At 46.7% G+C, this 23,262-nt stretch overlaps 1 protein-coding gene and 1 long non-coding RNA gene across 4 annotated transcripts in view; one reads left to right on the top strand and one right to left on the bottom strand.

Annotated features, from left to right (window-relative positions):
* The first annotated feature begins 10,894 nt into the window (after nucleotides 1-10,894).
* The window catches only part of FLNB (filamin B), an 89,139-nt gene continuing 76,771 nt past the window's right edge, over nucleotides 10,895-23,262 (top strand). For all 3 annotated transcript variants that reach the window (XM_086846713.1, XM_086846715.1, XM_086846712.1), the window contains exons 1-2: nucleotides 10,895-10,988; nucleotides 13,618-13,684. The gene's annotated coding sequence lies outside the window, so the exon portion shown is untranslated. The remainder of the gene's footprint in view (nucleotides 10,989-13,617; nucleotides 13,685-23,262) is intronic.
* On the bottom strand, nucleotides 14,813-18,952 carry LOC147651010 (uncharacterized). Its single transcript, XR_015275130.1, has 2 exons — nucleotides 18,610-18,952; nucleotides 14,813-18,037 (listed from the first exon to the last, which is right to left on the bottom strand). It is a non-coding gene; the product is annotated as an uncharacterized LOC147651010 (long non-coding RNA).

Below are 23,262 nucleotides of genomic sequence, written 5' to 3'. Positions count from 1 at the left end.
TTATTGTGTCTTACCCTCTGGCTCTTGTTTGCCCACCAATATAACTTGTGGATGAAGTTTGCTGTATGTGTCTTAACTGCTCTGTGGAGGGATTGGGACATGGCAGGCAAGAATCCCGTGTACAGGAAAAGCTGTTTAATAGATTGCCATCAATGTTGGAAAGGTCTCTGTTGCCTGGAACCATGGCCCTGTGTTCCTGCAAGAACATAAGGCCCCGGGCAGAGGCTCAGAGAAGCTCTCTGGAGCAGCCTGCAGGACACATTTCCCATGGCTGGAGCATGGCAGAGTGATGGAGAGGTGGGAAGAGTCTGTGTGTGTGCACAGACCTAGCAAGGGGCCTGCAAGTCCCCTGGTTTGCCGTGTGTCAGAGCAGGCCCCGAGCACACAAACTCCTGTCAATCATGTAAAGCCATCCCCTGAAAGTCAGGAGCAATGCAGGGAGAGCTGCCTCCTTTTTCTTTCTTGTTAAGGAAGAATTCTTAAAAAATGTTTTTACATTTCTTGGGAACAACAGAAAAGCTTGACCTAATTGCTGCTCTAAATGTATGCCCATGTCTTCTGAAAGGCCCAGCAGGATATAAAACCACCAGTTACCAGTTCTGATTTTTGCCAGAACTTCAAAGTGTTTCCTTTTATGCAGTAATCTTAAAATGAGTCCAAGAAAACACTCACACCATTACTTAGATATTCCAGTTGTGGCACCAATATGGAAACTTAAATTATTATATTTCCCACAGACAAATCTTCCATCGTTAGCTAAACTTGGTGGTCTTCCACTTGCTTGTAGGGAAGATACAACCTCCTTTCCATGATCTGAAAAATGGTTGCAGCTGAAAGCTGAGCCAAGAGTGATGATTGATGGACTAAAAAAATAGGATCTTAACATGGTAACTGAAGTCCTATTTAGACTTTAAATGTTTTTTAATCATAGTCATATCCTTCTCTGGAAAAGAAGCTTCACATGGACCAGCCAGTACTCATTTAATATATGCTTTGTTATTTTACTGTTGGAGATTACAGTTCCCATCTTTATCACTTGTGTATCATGCCCAAACTTTCAGTAGAGATAAAAGTTTATGTACCTCCAGTGATTAAAAGCAAAATTAGTCAGGTAGGACCTAGTTCTATCCCCTAAGTCTTAGTCACTTCTTGAAAGCCTTGTGAGTTGGGGTTCACCTGCCTTTGCCAGTGTGTGATCTGGTAATGTGTTTATTTTGTGAGGAAGGCAATTGCACAGGATTCATTCATGTGTGTCAACAAGCCATGGCTGCTCTGCTCCTGAGATTATAACTACATAATACATTATAAAATTGAGGGGGATATGGGGTTTATTGGTCAGGTTGTGTTGGGACTTTCTTGATAAGTGCAGTTATGTGGGCAGAGTCTGAGGTATTTATTTTGTGTGCTGGTAGCACTTGACCTTGCAGTCAAGCCAATGTAGGTTTGTCCCTCAGCTGCTGAGCCCAGGAGAGCCCCAGCAGATTCACTGGGTTCTGGTCAGGAGCAAGTCCTGGAATGCCAAACAACAGCCACCAGGGCCTGCAGAGTCCCATCATACCCAAAGTGCTTTCAATGACCACAAGATGTGTGGTCAGAAATTAAGAGGTTGTTCAAAAATCATGTAGATGTAGAGAAATCCTCCTGCTTAAGCAAATATCCTGGCGAGTTTCTACTGGAAAATAATTTGGTGTGTAAAGCTGTATCTTTTCCAGGGTATGAGGGGTGGGATTTGAGAGAGAGAAGTGTCTAATTCTCCAAACTTAGAAAGCATGTGGGCCTCAAACTCTTTTCCCAGTTGGAAAATTTGCTGTTAAGAAAAGGAAATAGTTTTTTATAAGCAATATTTAATTCAAGCATTTGGCTAATTCTCCTGCTGCAAAGCTTTTAGGTCAAATTCTGATTCATTGATGTGGATCTAGATTTAAAGGGATTAGGAGAGGAAGTGGACTCTGAAGTTAGGAAAACTTTGGTTTCTTGTTCACTTTTTCCTACTCATCAAATGTATATTTGACCTACGTTTCTATTTTAAGTGTTGTGGGGAAACTTACTCCTACGTGTCTGCCTTTGCTCTTTTTCTGCCCATTGTCATAAGCTCTGCCATGGGTGTGTTCCATTTTACTGTTGCAGAAAGGGATCCTGATCATTCTGGACATGGCATTGTTGTACAAATGCTAGGAATTTCTACATTTATTCCATTAGGTGAGAGAATGGAAAATGGGTGGTTTATTATTCTTATTACTCATTAAAGTTATGTGTTAAAGCAGTGCCCTGTTTCACAATGTGATGTTCTGCAGTAGCTCAGGGCCTGAGGGAAGCCATGGTACCTTCCTTTTGTTGCTGTGTGTGTTACGTATTCACAGAAGCGTGTGTTGTGTTCAGCATTCCTACAGGGATCACTTTGGGGATCCATCTGAAAACTTTTCATCTGGCATTAAGGTCAGTCTCCCTCTGTCTGTCCTTGCCATTTCTCTGTTGTGTGTGTGACTCTCAGACCCAGTTGTCCACAATCCTGCTCTCTCCCAGCTTCCAAAAACTTCCTTTTTCCCATTGTGAGTACTCTAATTCCTAGGTCTCAGAGATCTGGCAGCCATCAATCCAGTGTCATTTACAGTATCCTGTAACACCATGAATGATGGTTGTGAGTGCTTTTTGCTTGCTGTGTTCATAAAGCAGCTACAAAGACACTGTTGGAGGGGCCAGGTCTGCATCCCACCCTGGCTCAGGTACTGTGGAGTTGTGATGGTTTTACTGCTTTCATAAATGCAGCGAACAGCATTGCCAAACCCAGTGGTTTATCTGGGGCCATCCATGTGCTCTGGAAAAAACCAGCTCATCCTGGGAGAAAAGAATCATGGGGGGTTTCCCTCAGTTTCCAGTAATTACTTGGAGAGTAATTATGTTGCTCAAAAGAAAGAGCTGCTGCTTGTGAGAAAAAGGAGATAAGAAGCAGGGGGTTAAATGTAGCAACTCTTTGCGATACCAGCCCTGCCAGTGCTCTGGAAAGAGGAGAGCACGGTGGTGATGAGCCAAATTCACCTTGGGGCCAGTAATTAGTCAGGTGGGAGCTTCCCACTAGATTGAGGGTGTCCTGGGAGGTCTCCTGGAACAGGGAGGAAAGAAGGGGTTTGGCAAAGCAGAGGACCTTATCATTTTTCTCCCAGTTTTCACCGTGTATCATCATACTTTGCTCTGTAAAGCACTGTGATATAGTTTGTATACATTATGTAAAATAAGTTGTATTCTATTATATTGAAGAAATACAAATATAAAATAAAGACAAAGGATGGAGTAAAGTAGCTGTGTGGTAACTGGACCCCCAGTCCCCAGTTGTGCTGGTTGTCCCATTCCCCCAGACTGGTTGCAGGTCACTGCCATCCCTGGAATTATTTAGGTGTTTTCCACATGACGATACAATGTTAAACACAGACTGTCCTGGATGACAAGGGGAGCGCAGATCGAATTCTGTGGCACATCGCTCTCCAGGAGAGCCTGTCTCCTCCGTCCCCTGCTCTGCTGCTGTTGGTGGCATTGTGCAGCTCTTCTGTCTCAGGTTTTAAGAAACAATTTTTCACTGTGCTTCACTTTTTTGAAGTTGGGAAAGCTCTAATTCATCTCCAGGCACAACTGACACGTGGACCCTCTGGGAATAGTGCCTATTGGTAATGGGACAGCATGTGGCAATTTGTAATCTAGGGAAAGCAGAACCCCGACTCTCCAGAGTTTGTGGGGGAGAGGCTGGGAGGGAGGTGAGGATGGCTCCAAGCACTTCAGATGGGCAACTTGCTATTGCGGAAGTTGGAATCTGCCAAAAAAATGCCAAGGGGAACCTTTAATGGGAAAAATGTGTTTGTGAGCTGCCCAGCAGCAGGACGAGATCTCGCTCCTGCATTTCACCCTCGAGGCAGGAGCTGTGGGTCACGGAGCCTCCAGGGAGGAAGAGGCGGAAATCCCGGCGGCTCCCGAGCCCGGCGGAGGAGGAGGAGGAGGAGGAGGAGTCGGACCTCGGGCTCTGCAAGGGCTGCCAAGGAGGTCAGCGCAGGGGGCTCCCGGCACAAATCCTTCTGCTCTGTGGGAATTTCCCTCTCGAGCGACTGCTGCACTTTTTAACCCGAAGATTAATGGAAGGGGGCCGTGGAAAGGGCCGGAGTGCCTGAATTAGTTGATTAGTCTGCAAGCAAGCATGCAGCCGGTGAGTCACCGGCACCGCTTCCTGCGCTGATGCTCTGCCTGGAGCTCTCCCAGCGATCCGGCCCAGCCCTGCGAAGGCTGGGAACTCGCGGGACCACATCACCGCATGCTGCGACTGCGGGCTGTTAATGCTATAAAATAAAAACTAATCTAGATTAATTACACTGCACATGTTATTCATCTGTAATCCTGCTCCTTGGCCTCTTTCCCTCCCAGCATAGCTCCCCATTGTTTTCTGCTCCTCTCTTTAGGTGTCCTTGGCTTCCTTTGGGTTTCTCCATTTTTTCCAAGGGCTGGGATGACAAAGGTGCCTGGTTGGCGGCAGTACCTGATCTGCCTGTTCACCTGGGGCAGACCCTTATCTGTGTATGTGGAGGCATAAGCAGCCAGTCAGAGCTGTCATCCAGCTTCGATGGGTCCCCAGCAGTGCCCTGTGATGGCAGTGAGGTGCTGCAGCACAGCGGGGTGGGTGGCTGGAAGTGCTCCTGGTCACAGGATTATACAATATCATGACTTGGAAGGGACTCACTGAGTCCAGATCCTGGCCCTGCACAGGACAACCTCATGACACCAGCAGTGATGGTCCTGGTAGGGGATGCACACAGGATGTGTCTGTTTCCATGATGTTACAAAGGTTTGTTGCTACATCCACAGAAATGGGTTGAAAACTAGCTCCAGTCATGCAGGGACCAGCCTGTAGCTGCGACCAGTTCTTACTCTGAAATAGAACATTGTGTCAAACCAGCTGTCTTCTTCACATGGAAGTGGTGGTGCTTATGAGCAAACTTGTGTGCAGTCCTGGCTGCAGTGCTCTGGGATGAGACAGCCCCTCACTGCACTGCAAGGACCTGGAGGGAGAGCCAGAGAGCAGGGCTGAAAATCCAGAATTTTTGTTCCTAGGACACATCTGTCACCTGCACTGCTGACCTGTGGCTGGGATAGAGAAACCCAACCACAGCCTGGAGGGCTGAGGGCATCCAGGTGCCTCCTCCAGCTCATCCTCCATCACAGGGATCCTGGCACAGGTTTGTTTAGCAGCAGGTCCTGGGGTTGAGCTCAGAGGGACCTGCAGCCATCATGACTGAGTGTCATGGCCTGTGCAGCCACAGGAGGCTGGTGTGTCCTGCTGCTCTGCCTGGAGACTCTCCAGCTCTGGTGAATCTGTGGCTGCCATAAGTGCTGGGAAATGAAAAGGTGTCAGCTCGACAGGGCAGCCTGTAGGATAAGGTCTGGTTGCGTCTGGAGTCTGTGGCTGCACTCCCAGTGACTTGGGCAGGAGAAGCACCAGAACCCTGATCCCCTGAGAAAATAAAGATCTAAGACTTGCTAAATCTGGACAAAATAAGCTGTACTTTTGTTTTGCTGTGAGTTTTTCATGCAAGAGACTTTGAAATGATCTTAATACCTCACAGAGGATTGTTGCACTTTCATGTGATGCCAGTGGGATGAGTGGATGCTCCAGTGAGGTCCCAGGGTGCAGTGCCTGGAGGTCTCCAGCCCCCTCAGCAGCAGTGGTGGATTAGGGGCATAATTCAGGTATTTTCCATAATGTTCTGGATGATTTTTTGCTGCAGTCACTTCCAGCAGGTGTTTTTAAATGTGGTGACCATTTGTTTTTTCTCAGCCTTTGTTTTTCTTCCCTGTTCACCTGTTTGAACACTGTTGCCACAGAAAAAAAGATTCAGAGGGTTCAACCACAGGCTGGAATTTTGTTCTTTTTATTCTTCACCTTTTTTTTTTTTTTTTTCCTTTTTTTTATGACTGCATTTTTAAATGGCATGTTTATAAGTGTGGACCTCATTTTCAAAACAAAGTATTTTGAAACTAATTTTGCAAACAGCTGTTGCAAAGCATAGCCCAGACCGGAGACCTTTCGCATCTGTGTCTCTGACTCTGTCCTTGCAAAAGCGGTGTCAGCACGGAGCGTTCTGGGGTAGGTACCAGAGGGACTCGTGACCCCCACAGGGCAGTAAAACAGCTTTTTTGAACTCTTGGTCTGTCCTGGTGTCCCCACAAGCTCTTCTACCAGCTCAGACATCCCCAGCACCACTCTTCCTCAAGAAAACAGGCAATTTCTGAGGCAGTTTAGGTACAGTAACTTGGGGAATCTGCATGTTGCTGAAACGGGCCCTGCCCACCCCTGAACCCCTTCCTCCTGCACCTGCTCCCCACGATCACCAGCCTTGGGACATTGTGGCATTTACCAGCAAAACCAACCCATCTGTGGGTATGTTCTCAGTGGCACTCTGTGCATCTGCTTTAGATTGCTTTAAATTACAGCAAGGGGCCAGCTATGTTTAAATGGACTCAGAGGTGAGACCAAAGAAATGAGGCTTAAAATTCAAAGCAATCCGACCTGCCCTGCCATGGCGTAATGGTCTGAGTAAGGTGCTGGCACAGAGCCATCTCCCTGACTCCTGGGAGAGATGCTTTAAAAGCTCCTCACATGGGCAGTTCAAATGATGTACACATGGGGAAAAAGAAAATAGTGTTTAATTGAAACTCTGTACATGTATATATGTTTTTAGGATAAACAAAACAGATTGGACAAATATTTACTTCTGCCCCCACTGCTACAAAGCAAACTTTCCCACAGCTTTTGACAGATATAATCTGTTTTTTAGCCATGATGGTGAATTTGTAATGACAAGGTTTCATTCTGAATGTTTCAGGATTTCCTGATTGGTTCTCATGCAATTATTTTGATTAACAATGAGGTTTTCAGACCGACTTGAAAGGGTCTCGGAGCCTTAGGAATAACCTGGCTCTCGGTTATTCTTCTCACTGGGATTATTTTCTGCAACTTTCTAGCACTGGAATCAAATTCTTTGGAAATCAAAGAAAACTACATCTTAAAAATATTTCATATCTCCATCCCCCTCTGATAAGGGTTTCTTTAAGTTTAGAAAAATGCTTGTACCATGTCAAAAAAATAAAAGCATAGAATTGGAATAAGAATGAAATCCCAATGTAATTTTTTAATGAAAAGATGTATTTTTAATAAAAAGATGAATGCTTTAGGTGGTCATTTCTGTGAGAAGGCAACATCTAAAACAGAAACTGAGAAGTATTTAGGGCATTTCTGATTAAAAAAGAAATGAGGTCTAATACTAGAAACCTCTGGATGTTTCTCTTTCATTTATAAACATAGGAGGGAGCTTAAGGAATTAGGAAACATGCATTACTGCTGTTTACTCAGCTTTCATTGTTCTTTTCTTATGACTTAAATTTTTTAGCCTTTTTTTGAGATGATGTAGAAATCTCAGACTGGCTTCAGAGTGTGCATGCCAGCAGATCCCCTCCTCAACTGCCTGCCTCTATACTGCAGGTGATAGCATCTTTCTGCAGATGGGAACAGTCCTCAGGAGTTCCAGTTGCCAGCAGAAAATGCCATCAGTGGCAAGTATTCTTAATTAAAAGCCATGTATAATGTGCTTGGACCCAGTGCATCCTAGGCAGGATCCAAATCAGTGGGGACTGCACCTCCTTCAGCTGACCCCACAGCTGTCCACAACGCACTGGGCTCCTGCTCCCGGGCAGGTGAGAAATGAGACCTGGCTCCTGCTCACAAGAGGTGCACGTGGAATAACTCACCCTCTCTATTTTCCGCTGGGAAATCGCCAGCATTTGATGCAGCTGCTCACCTGACACCGGGAAGAGCTGCAGCCGCAGTGCTGAAGCTGCCTTGCCCCAGGGGGAGGGCAGGGTCGCCAGCAGGGCTCCACCGTGGCACTGCCACCACTCACTGAACTGTCCGGGAAGATGGAAGGCTGATGTCAACCAGGTGAGCCTAAACATCTGCAGTGTAAACAGTGTAAACATCTGCACTGTGAGATGTCTGCTGCAACAGGTCTTGCATTCACCATGTCCTAGATTAATTTGTCACCTTATAATAATTTAAATAGAATAGTTGATTTAAGTGTCATAGTGGCAGAACTCAGTGAGGATTGAGAGGGATGGTTTTGACACAAGCTGAGAAGCCTGTAAATGAAAAAAAACACCAGTTTTTGCCTTCTGTGAAAGTGAAGCCTTCTCACTTCAAGCAGTTAACCAACCAAACTGCCCAAGTTAAGCACACACACGAGCTAAAGGTAAGTACGTGTAGCAGTGTATTTTCTTTCACACCACCAAAAGTGGAAACATAAGCCATGTGTCTGATGTCATCTCCATACAGATGGGTTTGAAATGCTGGCTCCATCTGAAACATCATTACTTTTACAGTGAACTTTTTAAAACTCTATTATTGCTGCTAATATTATGTGTATGTATTTTAGAAGTAATTTCCCCGGACTCCAGTAAAACATTCTAACAGAGTTTTGTTCTCCAAACAGTTTTAACCCATGTTTTGCCTTTTGGGAAGTACTTTTGGCCCCCAGGCAACACAGAAAAAAGAATGCTGGCTAAGTAACACCAGATGCAAGAGAGACTGCTGGCCACTAGAGAGCTCACAGATGAGAAGGCCTTACAGGTTTAAATACAAATATGTTTTGTAATGAAAGCAGAAACCCTCTTTTACTTTAGGGCACAGGACCATGAAACCCAGAAAGGTTTTTTACTTGGGTTACAGCAAAAGGCATCATTATCCATAATTACATTTTTCATACCTGAAATCAAAAGCTCCAAAGCTGTCCTCCCTCCAGAGCAAGGTGCAGAAAATTATCTTAAAGTTCGGATTTTGCTGATCTTAGGGATGAATGAAAAGCTGCTGCAGCCCCTTGATAAAGGTGTCTGCACAGGGATTATGTGTCAGGCACCATCTCATGCTCCATCAGTGCTGCAGCCTCAGAGATGCCACATGTCACCTGGAATTAGAGCACTGCAGTCACAGCCTCTTGCTCTGCACATAAAGGGCAACAGGGCTCCTCTCCCCTCCCTCTCCCTCACTCAGGCTCCTATTATTTGAGACAAAAGTCACCTTTTGCATAGCTCACAGTGCCTGGGAGCTGAAAGGGTCTGGCTGTGGTATGTGCCGATGGTCCTTTGGGAATTGCCTTTGGGATAGGAAGAGACTCCGCCAGGTGCACCCCCTGTGAAGGGACTGGCTGAGGGTCATGGTATTTATATTGGGCTGAAATGCACTGCATTGACTTAAGGGTCCCAGCCAGGCCTGTGCCTGGGCAGGTCACAAGTGAAACCACAGGGTGCAGGGTGGGATGTGCTGGCATTGGAGCTGTGAGTTACAGGAGCCTTGTGTTGGTTGTTTTCTTGGGAGCACTTTGTTGCCAGTGACAAGAACCCTTGTGGGTCCCTGCAGATGTGTGGGCTGGTGCACTGGGAAGGACACAGAGGTTGAGCAGGGGTGGGCAGCAGCTGGGCTCAGCATGGCGAGTGCCAGTGCACCTGGGCCAGTGAGCGCTGTGCCCACAGGGCGCTGCAACACCCTGGGTAGAAAACCTCCAACACAGTTTGGACCTGCTGCCTTCCTGCTGACCCCGTGAAATGCTCCTGTCCCTGCCACATGTGGCCTTTCTTGTGACATCCTGCAGCCTGCCTGTCTGGCACATCCTCCTTTGGACAAGGATGGTAAATTCACACCTGCCCCTTTCCTGTGACTGCCACCACAGCTGGGCAAGAGGACAGCCTGTGTGTGGCAGTGAGAGTGGGCTTTTGTACTGAGCCATGATTTTATGCCTAGCAAGTGGTGTTTGAAGAAGCCTTGCATGGGGCCAGATTTAGCTTAGTTTACGGAGGGGCAGGAGCCTAAAACTCCTCATGTGCCAGATCTGAACAGGCTGCAGAGGACAGTGTGGTGGCTGAGGGTGAGAGTGAGCCCACAGCCAGAGATGTGGGATAGGACTCACTCAGTGCCTTGAAACCATGAAAATGTTTCCATTGCTCAACAGTCACACAGCAAAGGAGTGCAAGAGGAACATGGAGGTCAGGGTTGACATCATCACGTAACCATTTTAAACATCTTCCTGGAAAAAGCAGCAGCTGGAGTTCCTGATGGCTGCTTCTACTCTGTCCTATACATTCTGCTAGTGCCACATACAGGGCCTAGGGCTGGTGTGCAGAGAGCTGGGAACGCAGTTGGCTGTCAGGGAAAAGCAGAGACAACTTCTTACCCATGCTCTTGCACAGGCATCTTGAGCTGGACCACAAAACCCCATCACCAGGAACCCCTCTCTGATCAAAGCAAGGAGGGACATGGGTACCCAGGGACGGCTGGGGTTTCCTGGTAGCAGGAATAGGGCTGGGATTTTTTGAGGCCCCTTCCCAGTGTGGCCTTTCAGATCTGGGTATCTCCTCTGCCAGAAGCAATTTCCACCCCCTTCAATTTCCCAGGGGCTTGGTGAGATGGAAAAAAGTGCTGTCAGAGGTTTTCCCCTTCCTTTCCAAAGCATTAGCCCCTGGGGTCCCCAGCAGGGATTTGGCAGCCACAGGAATGTGTGGGAATGCAGGAGACTTCAGGACAGGGCTTAGGGGTGTATGTTATTAAGAGAAATATCTCATCGAGGACTTATTTGCATCACACTCACCCCCAAGTCTCAGAGCAAAACTGCCCATGCCGACCCCCCCCATATCCTGGTTTCTCTCAGGTGCGTGTCCTCGCTCTCAGCAGGCCAGAACAAGGGTGTGCCCAGAGTCCCTGGCAAGGGATGAGCGCAGCGCCGCAGTATTGCTGATATTGTGCCTTTCAGGGTGTGAAGGAGTTAAACTTTTCAGATGGAAAGCGAGCTGAAGATCAGACCAGCAGCCTGGTGACCTCCCGCTGCTGGGACAGCAGCAGCTCCCAGCCAAGGCCGGCAGTTCCATCCATCCATCCCTCGTTGCGGTGGGGCCGCGGGGAGCAGCGGACGGTAGGTGCGAGGGGCGGCGTGCCTGGGCACCATGTGGGACCTGCCCTCGGCTCCGGAGGGACCCCGGCATGGGGCCGGAGGGCGCTGGCACGGACTGAGGGTCTGTGGGATGGAGGGAGCGCCCTGTTCTGCTTTCAGAAAAGGAGTTGCTCGAAGTGATCTTGTCCCAACACTGCATGGGGAACTGTGATTTCTTGCCTTTTGGGACACCCGGTCAGCAGATACCGAAAGTTTGGGAAAAGCATAGTTTTGTAGCTGAACTCCTTGCATGCAGCAAGGGAGGACACTGTGGTTTTATTTCTCCCTGATGAGGAAGGAATGACATCTGCATTATTTAATCCTGTCCTCTGATGATGGTCAGAGATTTATCAATAAATGCAAAAAGCAGCCAATGTCAGTTTACGGTTTCTAAACAATGAAAGATTTTGATATAAGTGGAAATTGGGTTTTTTCCACTTGAACTGAAAACACTGTGGTCTGATTCTAAGTAGTATCAGGCATAGCCTGTTGTGCTAAGTTGTCTCCCTGGCTCTTCAGTTTATTGAGCCATAGCAGACTCTCTGGTTCAAAGACAAAGTGTCAGTAATCTGAAAGTTTATTTTGTAGTAATAAAGTGGTATTGTTTTACCTAAGGACTTGCATAAACAGTTCCCATATAATTTACATTGTAATGTAATCATTTTGCATTATAGAATTCTCTTGTTCAGAAAGCATGGCTAAATCAAAAGTCAAGATAATTTCTCGTGAAGAAACAAGGTTTACTTAACACAGCTAAAAGAAAAATGGTTAGAACCACAATCCTATGAAACTAAAACCAAAGTAGTATTCTGTTCCCTTCATTGCAAGAATATCCTCAACCCTTATGGCATTTACGTTTTTCCTTAGAAAGAAATCAGAAGACACATTTCCCTAAAATTTGAGACTTTTTTAAACTGAAATGCTCTTCGGGTGGTGTTTGAAGGAGGTTGCCAGGCTGCTGAGCGGTAATTTCTGCCCAGGCGAATGGAAGTGCAGTCACCACATTTCAGTCAGAAAAGCTCAAATTGCTCTTTACTGGCCTCCCAGTCGCTAGAACTCAATTCCCCCAAGGTACTTTCTAGCCAGAGATGAGGCTCTTGATTACAGAAATGCTGGTCTCCTGGTAATTGCATTTGATTTATTCTTCCATATCACAGAGAACAAGTCAGTGTTATTCTTTGGAAGTATGAACTCTTCCAAATGCTAACGTGTGGGGAGAAAGAAAACAGCAATTTTTATTATCTTCTTAACAACAGCCCACAGGAATGTGTTTTGCAGTGAGTGCAGCTTATGAGTTCCCCTGTCTCAGCTCTGGCCTTTCCTGAGGGCTGCTGGCACAGCCAGGAACCCCTCTGCTGACTGACCAAAAATCCATCAGGGGAAGCAATAATCCAAGAGGGGGGAAAGGAGGCCATGGGATACATTAAGAAAGGAGCTCTGAAAAGTCATTAGTAGAAATGCAGTGGGGAGCCCCACTCCTGAGGGTACCCCAGAGACATCCTGTGGCTGCTCACTGAGACCCATGGGAGATCTGGAGCATCTCTTGGGGCCAGGCAGCACCTGATGCAGGTGACACCACATGGTTCCCTGGTGATTTGTCTCTTAGGACTGCTGGGAAAGGATGCTGAATGCTATGGCTTTCAGCATCATTGGCGGGGGGGCGGGGGGGCACAGCATAGAGAAGTCTGCTGTATCCTGTTTTTGTAAAGGGCTTTTCCTCTTAGTAGTTGTAGTGAAAACAAACATGTGGGAGAACAATGGGACTTTTTTTCTGTTTTCCTCTAGGTTTTTAAATACAACAAAAATCCTATTAGAATTAAATAAAGTGCATTAACAAAAAAGGGATTCCTATATGTTAATGAGGAAAATAAGTGTAACTATGTGATCATACAATCACAAGCACAAAGGTCATTTGCCTTCTTGATCTCAGCCTGTGTTTTTTTCAGTTGAAAGCCTATTCATTAAATACCTGTGAAAACAGGGCCCTGGTAAAGAACAATGCCCGTGCCAGAAATCTGTTATGTGTAGGAGGGTCAGCTTCACACCCCAGAGAAACACCCTTGCATGCTGCTGGGCACTCTGCAGGCTTTGGAGTTGGCAACTCAGCAGGGACCAAAGAGTAGTCTGCAGAAAGGATTTCCTTTCTTCAGATAAACCCAGAGATATTGTATTTGCTGTGTGTGAAATATTTTTCAATGAGCAAACAAGGATAATTCTAGCTGCTGTAAAAATGGAAGTAATATTAAGTTGTTAATGCTTTCTAGGAGTAAAGCTTGGAATCACTGTTCATAAGATGAATTGCTCCCAAGAAAACAGGAACTAGTATGAAGTACAGTATGTAAGGTGGGACAACCAGCTTCAACTGTTCCTATTTAAATTACATGTGTTTTAGAGAAAAATCTGACATTGATTCTTCCTTCCATTTGAGAGGTGGAAGATCTACTGTAAGAGATAGTTAAGGGTACAGTTAGTTGCTCACAAGGTCAATTTACTCCTGTTTGAACATATATTTCCCTAGTGTGTGGCTGCTTAGCTGCAGCTTTCTGCCATGAGTCACTTTTCCCCTGGGAAGTGGAAACCTCTCACCTCTGACATTGCTCTCTCCATGCAGCTGGAAACCACATCTGGCTTTGACTTTCTCAGCAGCAGATCAGGATCCCGAGGCCCTTTGCTACAAGGTGAGTTTCCTGTGTCGTCATCCTCCTCACTGCTCTTCTTTCTCTTTTTGTCTTTTCTGAGTGGCAAATATACAGGGATGCAGTTTTCAAGTGTGTTTATATGGAATGAGATTATTCATGCTACTGACAAAGTCCAATACTCTTCTGACAGAGTAACTTGCACTTGACTTTTAAAAGATAAAATATCCTGGGCTCTCCAGGTATCACAGACTTAGTTTCACTTTATCACCAGTTTAATGAACTGGTGTCACTGGTTTATTAAAGAAGGTCTGTTTCTCGTTGTTGTTTGAAGTGCAGCTGTGTGTGGACACCAAGGTGGGGACACCTTCCAGACCCCATCCATCAGTGGGCAGGTGAGAAAGGCTGAGGAATATTGGTAGGACCAGATTTCATCCCAGTGTGTTTTGTTTCTGCTGAGGTCAAAGTGCTTTGTGCAATCAATATGAATTTGAAGGGATTATTTTAAGAGTGGGAGAAAAGGATAAGGTGCAATAATATCAAAGTACCATATTGAACAGTATTTGGAGTGTAAGGTTTTGGATATGTTTTGAAACAACATATCCTTTCAAGAATTGGTTTGTTCTTATTCAGTTCTAGCTCATAATACAAAATCAAAAAGAACAGTTTAGAAGTGCCTGAAACCAAGGGCAACAGCTTTTTGCTATAATTCTCCCGAGAACTATATGCATCAGGGTTTTGGCTCCAAGTCATAGTGATGCTAAATTTAAAAATCCTTTCAAAACAGGGCTCAACCTTTCTCACAACTCTCTTAATAAAAAGCTCAATGTTGAAGTGATAATGTTTGGAACAAAGAACACTTAGTATAAACATTTAGCTTGTACTAAATAAATTACACTTAGTCTTACAGTCACGTTACTGGTGACAGCTTGTACAGCCTGCACCCTTCCCCTGTAATTCACCAGAACGAAGCAAATATACATTGTTGGGAAAAATTTCTTGACTTTTGTCAAAGAGCCCAACTGCTGTCAGCAAACATATTGTGGGAATATGAATCTGGAAACAAACAGATCATTAGAGGGTGAGTTAAGGTTTTGTGATTTAATTCTAAACATGTTGAGTGAGTGAACCAAAGATATGCAATGCCAGAAAAATTGCACACCGAAAGGGTTTTTTTCTTTAATGAAAGCTGGTATTTTTATTGAATACAAAGTACTTTGGGTGACAAAGATGGTTACATATGGAAAATATGAAGTTTTGCTTGTTCTGGAGAATTATGAAGATCACTTGATTAGCAGTAACATTGTGCCAGTGCAAGTTTAACATTCTTTCCTTGTGGAAATTATTCATCCATTTACAGAGCTTTATTAAAGTACAGTAATTTCCAGTGTTAAAAAGAGAATGTAAACAGAGGATCTCTGCTTGGACAGTAAGTAGTGACCTGGGCTTGTGCAGTCACATCCATCTGGTTGGATATCAACCATGCTTTGCCCTGTTACAACTGTACCAAGGGTTGAAAAAATAAAACTACTTCCCCAATCAGAGCATCTTTTTTGGGAAAACTCTGAGCTGAGGCTGTGGTACTGCCCAGCCTGCGCTGACTCGAAGAGCACTTGGGTCAAGGACTATCAGGAAGGCAAGGAGCCAGAGGAGCTCTTTGGAAGTCTCCTGAGAGGACTTGTAAATCATCTGTGGAATCCTGAGAGGGCACAACTGTTCTCAGCCTTTTAGAGAAACGCAGTGATGTCAGGGCAGGAAGGAGAGAGTCAGGCCCCATTCCTCAGCATGAGACCCTGCATCCCTTGGGATGAACCGAGTGCCTGTGACCAGTCTTGGGCCTCTTTGGGGCTTTCATTCTTGTGACACATCTCAAAGCCCTCCCCCATGTCTGGACACATCACTGTAGAACGGATATCCCCATCTGCCCCAGCCCCTGTTCTGCAGGGACAACCACAAGGCGGTCTGTGTCCTTGTGTACTTTGGCAGATGCTGGAGCTTTGCTCTCTCAGGGAAAAGCTGCTTTGGTCTCTTCCCTTCCTATAGCCAGACAGCTACTGTCCTGGCCTCACTGCTATCTGAAAGGCAGCCTGAGCTGCTCTACTGTATTGAGAGGAGAATGCTACGGAGAGAGACTAGCAGGATATCTCCACTTCAGAATGTACCCCAAAGCGCATGCAGACCTGTAAGACTTCAAAGCTGGGTCCTCTGTCAGGCATCTATCTCAGGAGCACCTTCTTCAGGCAATAGCAGCTCTGCCATTAATGGTTACCTTCACAATGTCAGTTTAATGAAAAGAGAATATCCTTTGAGATTGTCAACCTTGTCAACCCTCCAGCACACCTAACTACATCCTGGATTTCCTTCAAATTCAAGTACTTGCTTCCTGTGATCTTCTTTGTATCCCACTGGCACCATTAACCTGAATACAAATAGGAAATTTCCATTTTCCAGAGTCTTTGACAAGATAGCAAAACACTTATCTTTTTCAGGAGCAGAAAGGTGTTATTTATTGGAGTAAATGCCCCTGCAAAACTGGCTGCAGCCCCATGAGTTGCGTGTGGCCGGGGCCCTGGGGTGGCAATGGAGCTCAAACTTGGAGGTGGCTTCAGCTGCCCCTGCTGCAGGGGGATTCCTTCATGACCACGTGCCAGAGTCTTTCTCAGTGCCATCAATACATCTTCTCTTGCCTGGTCCTTCTGCTGGGCTGTCTGGGCTGCATTATGGTTAGGCTTCCAGTTATTTCAATACTGTATTTTATATGCTCTTAATTTTATAACAAGATAGAGGTTGATCAATACTTTCTGCTATTTCTTGCCTTCTCTTACAACACTGGTTCAAATAGTTATTAAATCAAAAACTCCAGCCAGCTCTGTGAATCCAGCCCAGCACTCAGGGTATGATTATGAGGGATGCACAGGATGTTACAGATGCTCATCTCAGGGTGAAGCAACAGTGTTTTGCTGCCATGAAGCAACAGTGTTTTGCTGCCCTTCACTTCCCTCTAGGAGAGAGCACTGATGAAGGAGCAGGCTGCAAGGACACAAGAGCACTGCCTGGAAATTTTGGGCTGTTGTAAGAAGATATCAGGTGATAATTTCAGAAAATCTGCCCATTAGAATCTGAGGTTCAGAAGTGCTAATGGCCAGGATAATGTGTTATTTATTGCAAACAGGCATCTGCAGTGGCCTCAAAGGCCTGCATGTCCGACTGCCCTGCTACATGCATCAAAACCCCTCTTAAGAGTCTCAGTCCCAAATTCAGTCTCCAAAGCCAAACACTGATGGTATCACATTCGCTTTTCATTTCTGTTTGGGCATTGTGCCCATGCAGTTATAACACAGCTGAGTCTGATTTTCATATAGTTCATTGTTTACTTATGACTTACTATAAAGTTGAGCTTGTCTTATTTATGAGCAGCCATGAAGATATGGGATTTCATCCACTGGGTGATGACTCATTCATTGGGTTGGACTCTTTAGCTCCTAATACGTGACATATTTTGGACTATTGGATGAACAGCATTTCTGCATGAGCCCAAATTAAATGAGGTGAATGGAAATAATTAGTTGTTTGTTTTTAAAATCATGTTTGTAGCTGGGTTTGTGCTGGTTCAGCTCCGGGCTCGTTCTAGCAATGTGCACAAGGGCAGGATGAGTTGCTGTATGCTATGGTGGAGAGGTGATGAACAGCATTTCTGAGTCAGAGTCTAAACATGCCAGGGGCGACTTTGCTTTGTTTCTGTTGCACAAGGAAAAGCTTTGCGGTGATGGAGCATTTGATACTTTCTATGAACTTTAATGACTGCAACATTTCTTGTGCCGCTGCAAACAATTTGAGAAACTAATTTGTAAAATCACTCATAAAAATCTCACGTTCTTTCTGTAATAATAAAGCTTCTCGGCTGGAAAAAGAAATACAAATCCTCAGAAAGAGCAGCTCAGCAGGAGCAAACTTCAGCCACTCTTGTCTTGGGCATGCTCTCCCCTCCTGTGGGTGCGTCATGCCCTGTGAGTTCAGCAGGAAGGATTCATGCACAGGCAGAAATATCGCCCCCGGTAACGCTCAACTACATAAGGAAAATTAAGAGTTTTTAAAACCTTTTACCCCCTCTTCCTGCCCCCAGCTCTGAGGGATGGGACCAGGACCATGGGAAATGTCGGAGTAACTTTGTCGCAGTGAGCAGTTGTTATGGCTTACAAGTTTTCACAGCCAGGAGCCCTGCCAGCAGAAATTTATGCTTCCATTTCAGCAGTAAAGATGCTTCCCAGAGCTGTCAGCCGGCAACGGGCTGGGAGGCAGCAGCAGGGCGTGTGGGGGACTCGCCATGACATAACCACATTCCTGCGGCATGAGAAGATACTCCCAGGCCGCAGCAGGGGCAGCACAGCCCCTTCCCTGCTCCCACCCCACCACTGCAGTTCTCAGGGCCTGGGGAGTGTGAATGAGCCCATCAGCTGTGCAGGCTTTGGGTGATTTTGGGGCAGAGTCGCTGGAAAGCTGCCTGGTGGAAAAGGATCTGGGCATGTTGGTTGACAGCAGCTGACTATGAGCCCAGGTGGCCAAGAAGGCCAGTGGCATCCCGGCTGTATCAGCAGTGTGTGGCCAGCAGGACCAGGGCAGTGATTGTCCCCCTGCACTGGGCACTGTTGGGGCCACAGCTCAAATCCTGGGTTCAGATTTGGGTCCCTCACTACACAAAAGACATTGAGGTGCTGGAGTGTGCCTGGGGAAGGGCAGTGGAGCTGGGGAAGGGGCTGGAGCACAAGTCTCCTTGGCAGTAGCTGGGAGTGTTTAGCCTGGAGAAAAGGAGGATCAGGGGGGACCTTATGGCTCTTCAACACCTGAAAGGAGATTGTAGCCAGGTGGGGGTTGGCTCTTCTCCCAGGTGTAACAAGTGACAAGATGAGGAAACAGCCCCAAATTATGCCAGGGAGGTTTAGATTGGATATTAAGGAAAATTTCTTCACTAAAAGCACTGTCAAGCACCGAAATGGGCTGCCCAGTACAGTGGTGGAATCACCATCCCTGGAGGTGTTTAAAAGCTGTGTAGTTGTGGCACTGAGGGATGTGAGTTAGCGGTGGCTTGGCAGTGCTGGGCTAACGGTTTGGCTTGGTGATCTTAGAGGGATTTTCCAGCCTAAGCGATTCTATGGTTCCATGATTTCACCGCCGCGGGAATTTTTTTGGTAGGGATTTTTATCAAACCAATAAGGCGTTTTGCTGGGGCTTGTCCGGCGCCGGGAGCGGCGGGGCCGCCGTGAGGGGAAGGCCAAGCAGCGCTCCGCGGGCCGGCAGGGGGCAGCAGTGCCCAGGGCTGTGTGGGGACGGGAGCCCTGAGGGGACACGGAGCCGGGGACACGGAGCCGGGGACACGGAGCCGGGGACACGGAGCCGGGGACACGGAGCCGGGGACATGGAGCCGCGGGCAGGGAGCCGGGCTGTTCCCGCAGAGATCCCCTGCCCGCTTCATCAGTGTTCTTAGGAGCTGTCAGAGCGGTTGGATCTGCCAGAAAGGGAAACCGGCCTGCCTCTCCTCACATAAGGAAGCCGTTCTCCAGTTGTTCTTGACCAGTTTGCAGCTGCTTCGTCAACTTCTGTCACTTCGCTACTGGAACTTTGCTGCTGTCAAGGAACCTGTGACAGGATTTCTGCTTTGCGGAAGGAAAATTTGCAGTTGCTGTGAGAACAGCAGAAAACTCAGCACACCGCTGTCAAGGCTGGCAAAGGAGCAGGAGGAAGGCTCCTGTGGGGCCACATCAGCCTGTCACAGGACAGGGAATTGCTCATCCATCTGTATGGAGCTCCCAGGCCATGGCTGTGTCACCGTACCTGTGCCAGCTGAGCACCAGCAGCACCAGTGTGTTAACAGCCAAACCGGTGCTTTTGCCACAGGATCGAAGTCTTTCACTGTGGAGTCTTCCCACCTGCTCCTCCCAGAGAGAGGGAGATAACACAGGTATGCTGGCATGCGCCCCACTCAGCCCCATGCTTTAAGACACAGTCATCCCAGCTGCTTGCCAGCCAGCGATGGCTGTGCCAAAGGAACTAAAGTCCATGCAGAACAGAGGAAGAGTTTTACATACAAAGTTCAACGACAAGGGTATATATCCAGAAGACAGCTGCTGTGCAGAGAGCAGGAGAAGGAGACTTCTTGTGGGTGCACCTGGCCCTCCTGGTGCATCTTCCAATCTGGGGACTGGTTTTGGTCCCTAAAGGAGCTGCTGCCATCTCTCTCCCCAGACTTGAGCCTCAGAGAAGCCCAAAGAAAACAAGGGCCCTCAGAGGCACCTGGGCGGCCACCATGCCGTGCCTATGCAAACATCCAGTGCCTCTGAGAGGGTAGTGGTGATAACCCAGAGCTTTGCAGAGCTCCTGCAGCCCTGCACTGGTGACCTCTTCACTGCCAGGGCCCTCTGGGGCTTCCACATAGCACAACTGGCCCCAGCTGGATTGGATCTGCTGCATTCTGCTGCAAACCATGTTATCATTAGGGCTGTAAAGATAAAACCACTTACCTGGGGCTGCTCTATCTATAACTCACTCTTCCCTCCACCCCTTCTCTAAAACCACTATTGCAGCAATGAGGGAGCTGGAACTAAGGCACAGTGACCACTCTCAAAAACAGTTCTCAAACCATGCTCCAACCCTATTCCCCTTTCATATTTGGCTCTTGCTCAATCTGGTTAGTAGGACTAAGCTTGCCAGGGCTCTGTTTTTCCCCCTCTGTGTCATACCAGGCTCTTGGTTGGTGTTTTAACCTGTAGGGAAGTGACAATACTTACAAAGACAAGGTTCCTTGCTTGGAGTACCATACCAGATGGCTGATGTGAAGTGCAGCACCACCTGCTGCAGTGGCTGATTTGCCCTTTGAAATACACAGTTCCTTGATTGAAAGGGGTCTATTTTTAATTTTTGGTCCTTTTAAATTAGAAAACTTGTGACTGGGCTCATTCTCAGTATTACCTCCTATTTCAGGACTGCCAGGCACACAAAGAACAAGAGGTGCCAGCTGCCCAGCTAGCTCCACCAGTAACACCTTTCTGATGCCATCTTCTCCCATTAGTATACCTTTTAGCCCGTTTTTCTTAAATATTTTGTGCTGGTGATTTTAGACCTGCTTCGCAAAATCCAGGAATCATCATTTGGAGAAAAGCAGGAACCTGGGAATTGCAGGTTTTGCCCTACAAGCCAAAGGTTGATCCAGAAAAGAGTGAGGATCCCCCCAGGTGAGTCTCACATTTTTCAGGGAAAGTATACAGCCAGAGAACATCCTAGGATTGGTAAGGCATTGTTTGTGCCAGGGGATGGGTGATATATTCGACTTTCTTCCTGCCCTGTTTTCTCCCATCTGAGAACTACAGTTTCTTTGGACAAACCCTTGCTGAGCTGTCCCCAGACAGCCAGCCCCCTAGTTCATGCAGGGTACACACAGCTCAGTGTTTTCCAAGCCACCACATTCCTCCTGAACACCCTGGGGTGCTGTCTTCTATTTGTTCTAGAACAGCGGCAACACCCTTTCTTTTTCCCCCTCCTGCTGGTGCTTCTTGCACCCGCACACCCGCCTTTCCTCTTTGAGGGTGTTGCTGGGCAGAGCTCAGCTGCAGGACATTGTTATGCTGCAATATACTCCCTAATAGCAGAACTGACTAACAACTATGCAGGGGGAAGGGTGGCTTGAGGCTGGTGACTGCTGGCCAGGTTCAAGTGCTTTTCTTCCGCCTTTTATTATTCCTTATTCTCACCCAAATAAATGTGATGCTGTCCACAGATGCCTCTGCCATTCCTTCTGCTTCTGCAACATGTTTAAAACCTTAGATTCCTTTCAAGTAGAGGAATGCCCCCAAACACATGGCCTCACACATACAAGCATTTATGGAGGAAGTTAAATTCTCTAATTGCTTGGCTGGATCAAGCCCAGGCTGCCAGCACTGCGCTGAGCTGAGCAGCAGAACAATGTACAGCCCTTATGTCCTTACGCACCAGGCAAGGCTTATCAGCCTATGCAGAGGCTAATAAAGCAGCTTTCAAATGAGTCAGTAGACTTAAGGCTTCTTTTATGCAAGATTTCTGGGAATAGTTTTGTGAGAATGTTTAAAAAAGAGAAAGGAGCATGACTTCAACCTTTCGCAGAAAGCAAATCCACTTAGAAGTGCTTTTGGGGTTAGTTACCATCATGAGAACACTGCAGTGGGGACGGTAGAAGTGATCACCACAGTGCCGTACCTTTCCTCTGAAATAGCTGGGATGTGGTGTTTTCACTCACTCTTTTACTGGCATTCTCACCCCACTGCTGCATCCTGGGGCGGGTGCCAGGAGAGCCAAACAAACTCCCCCTTTGGCTGGACATAGGTCAACAATTTTGTTTATGTCACACAGAAGAGTTTTGGTTTGTTTAAAAAGTATATGCTGTTCCTCTGGAAAGCATTCCTTCCTATGCTACATCCAGCTGTCCCAAGGAGGAGCTTGGCTACTCCTCTGAAGTCAAACAAAACTATTCATCTGTATCTCAGGTTACTACAGCTCCTGAAGAGTAACTGGGAAACACTTGGAATTCTGTGCAGTCCATGAGCTCTGGCAGATGTGAGATGCTTAATTCCAACTTTACACTGTCACTCCTGCAAACTCCAACTCACGGAGTAAAAGCACAAAAAAAGAAATTAAAACCCTGAGAAAAATGGGTGTATCATCTTAGGAGGAGAGCTCTGGTTACCCTGAGTGCAAACACAAGCAGTAAGTAAGGTTGGAAGCAAGCAGAGAAAATGCCTAATGAGGCCCTTGCCTGCGGTATCTGCTAGGGGCAGGAAGCCCTGATTAGCTGCACACTGGAGCATTGTGTGGGTTTGTATAGGATCTGACTTCCCAGGTCATGAAATCAGATCCTGAGTTATTTTAAAAATGAGCTGCTATTTCAAATTATTTTTCAACGTCATGTTTGATATGTCAAGTCACATTTATTTGGGTAAGCTATGTTTCGCTCGGACACCCACAGCGCAGCCATCACCGCATTCCTGGTGCTGGGGGTGGGGGGAGGTTCTGGCTGAGAGCAGGCGCTGCCGTGGGGACATTTGCACTGCTAAGCATTGTCTTCAGGTACTGACATAACTTTGTTTGGATTTTGGAAAGAGATATGCTTATATGTGGCTGTGACTATGTGTTTTTTCATTTAAAATCAACTTCACAAATCAGAAGTAAAATTAAATACCCTGCAGCAGTTTATCAGTCAGAAAAATAGATGAACCAAGAAAAAGAGATGACCTCCATAACATTTCCATGGGAACAAGCAGCAAGGGTATTTTGGACAAATAAATTAGGTGAATTCCTGCATGAGACACTCCCAGGGAATGCCCTGTCCTTGCTCTTCCAGTATGTGCTAGATAGATTTCAGTTTAGTTGTCTCCTCTGATTTCAGGATAGCAAAAAAGCATAAGCAGCCTTGCTCTTGGGCTGTTTACAGCCTGTGTCAAAACCAGACCTTTAAATTCCAGCTGCAAGTCTCCCTGGGACCCAAGGCAAAAGCAGCACTGCAAGTTCTGGCGAAACACTGTTTGCCAGATGGATTTGGCACAAGTTTCAGCTTCTGGGTACATATATAATGCAGCAAGACATATATATACACATAT

Source organism: Cyanistes caeruleus, chromosome 11 (assembly GCF_971803275.1).
Source record: "Cyanistes caeruleus chromosome 11, bCyaCae1.hap1.1, whole genome shotgun sequence".
In the NCBI taxonomy this organism is placed as follows: domain Eukaryota; kingdom Metazoa; phylum Chordata; class Aves; order Passeriformes; family Paridae; genus Cyanistes; species Cyanistes caeruleus.
The sequence above is the reverse complement of the archived record's forward strand: the minus strand, read 5'-3'. Positions and strand labels throughout refer to the sequence as shown.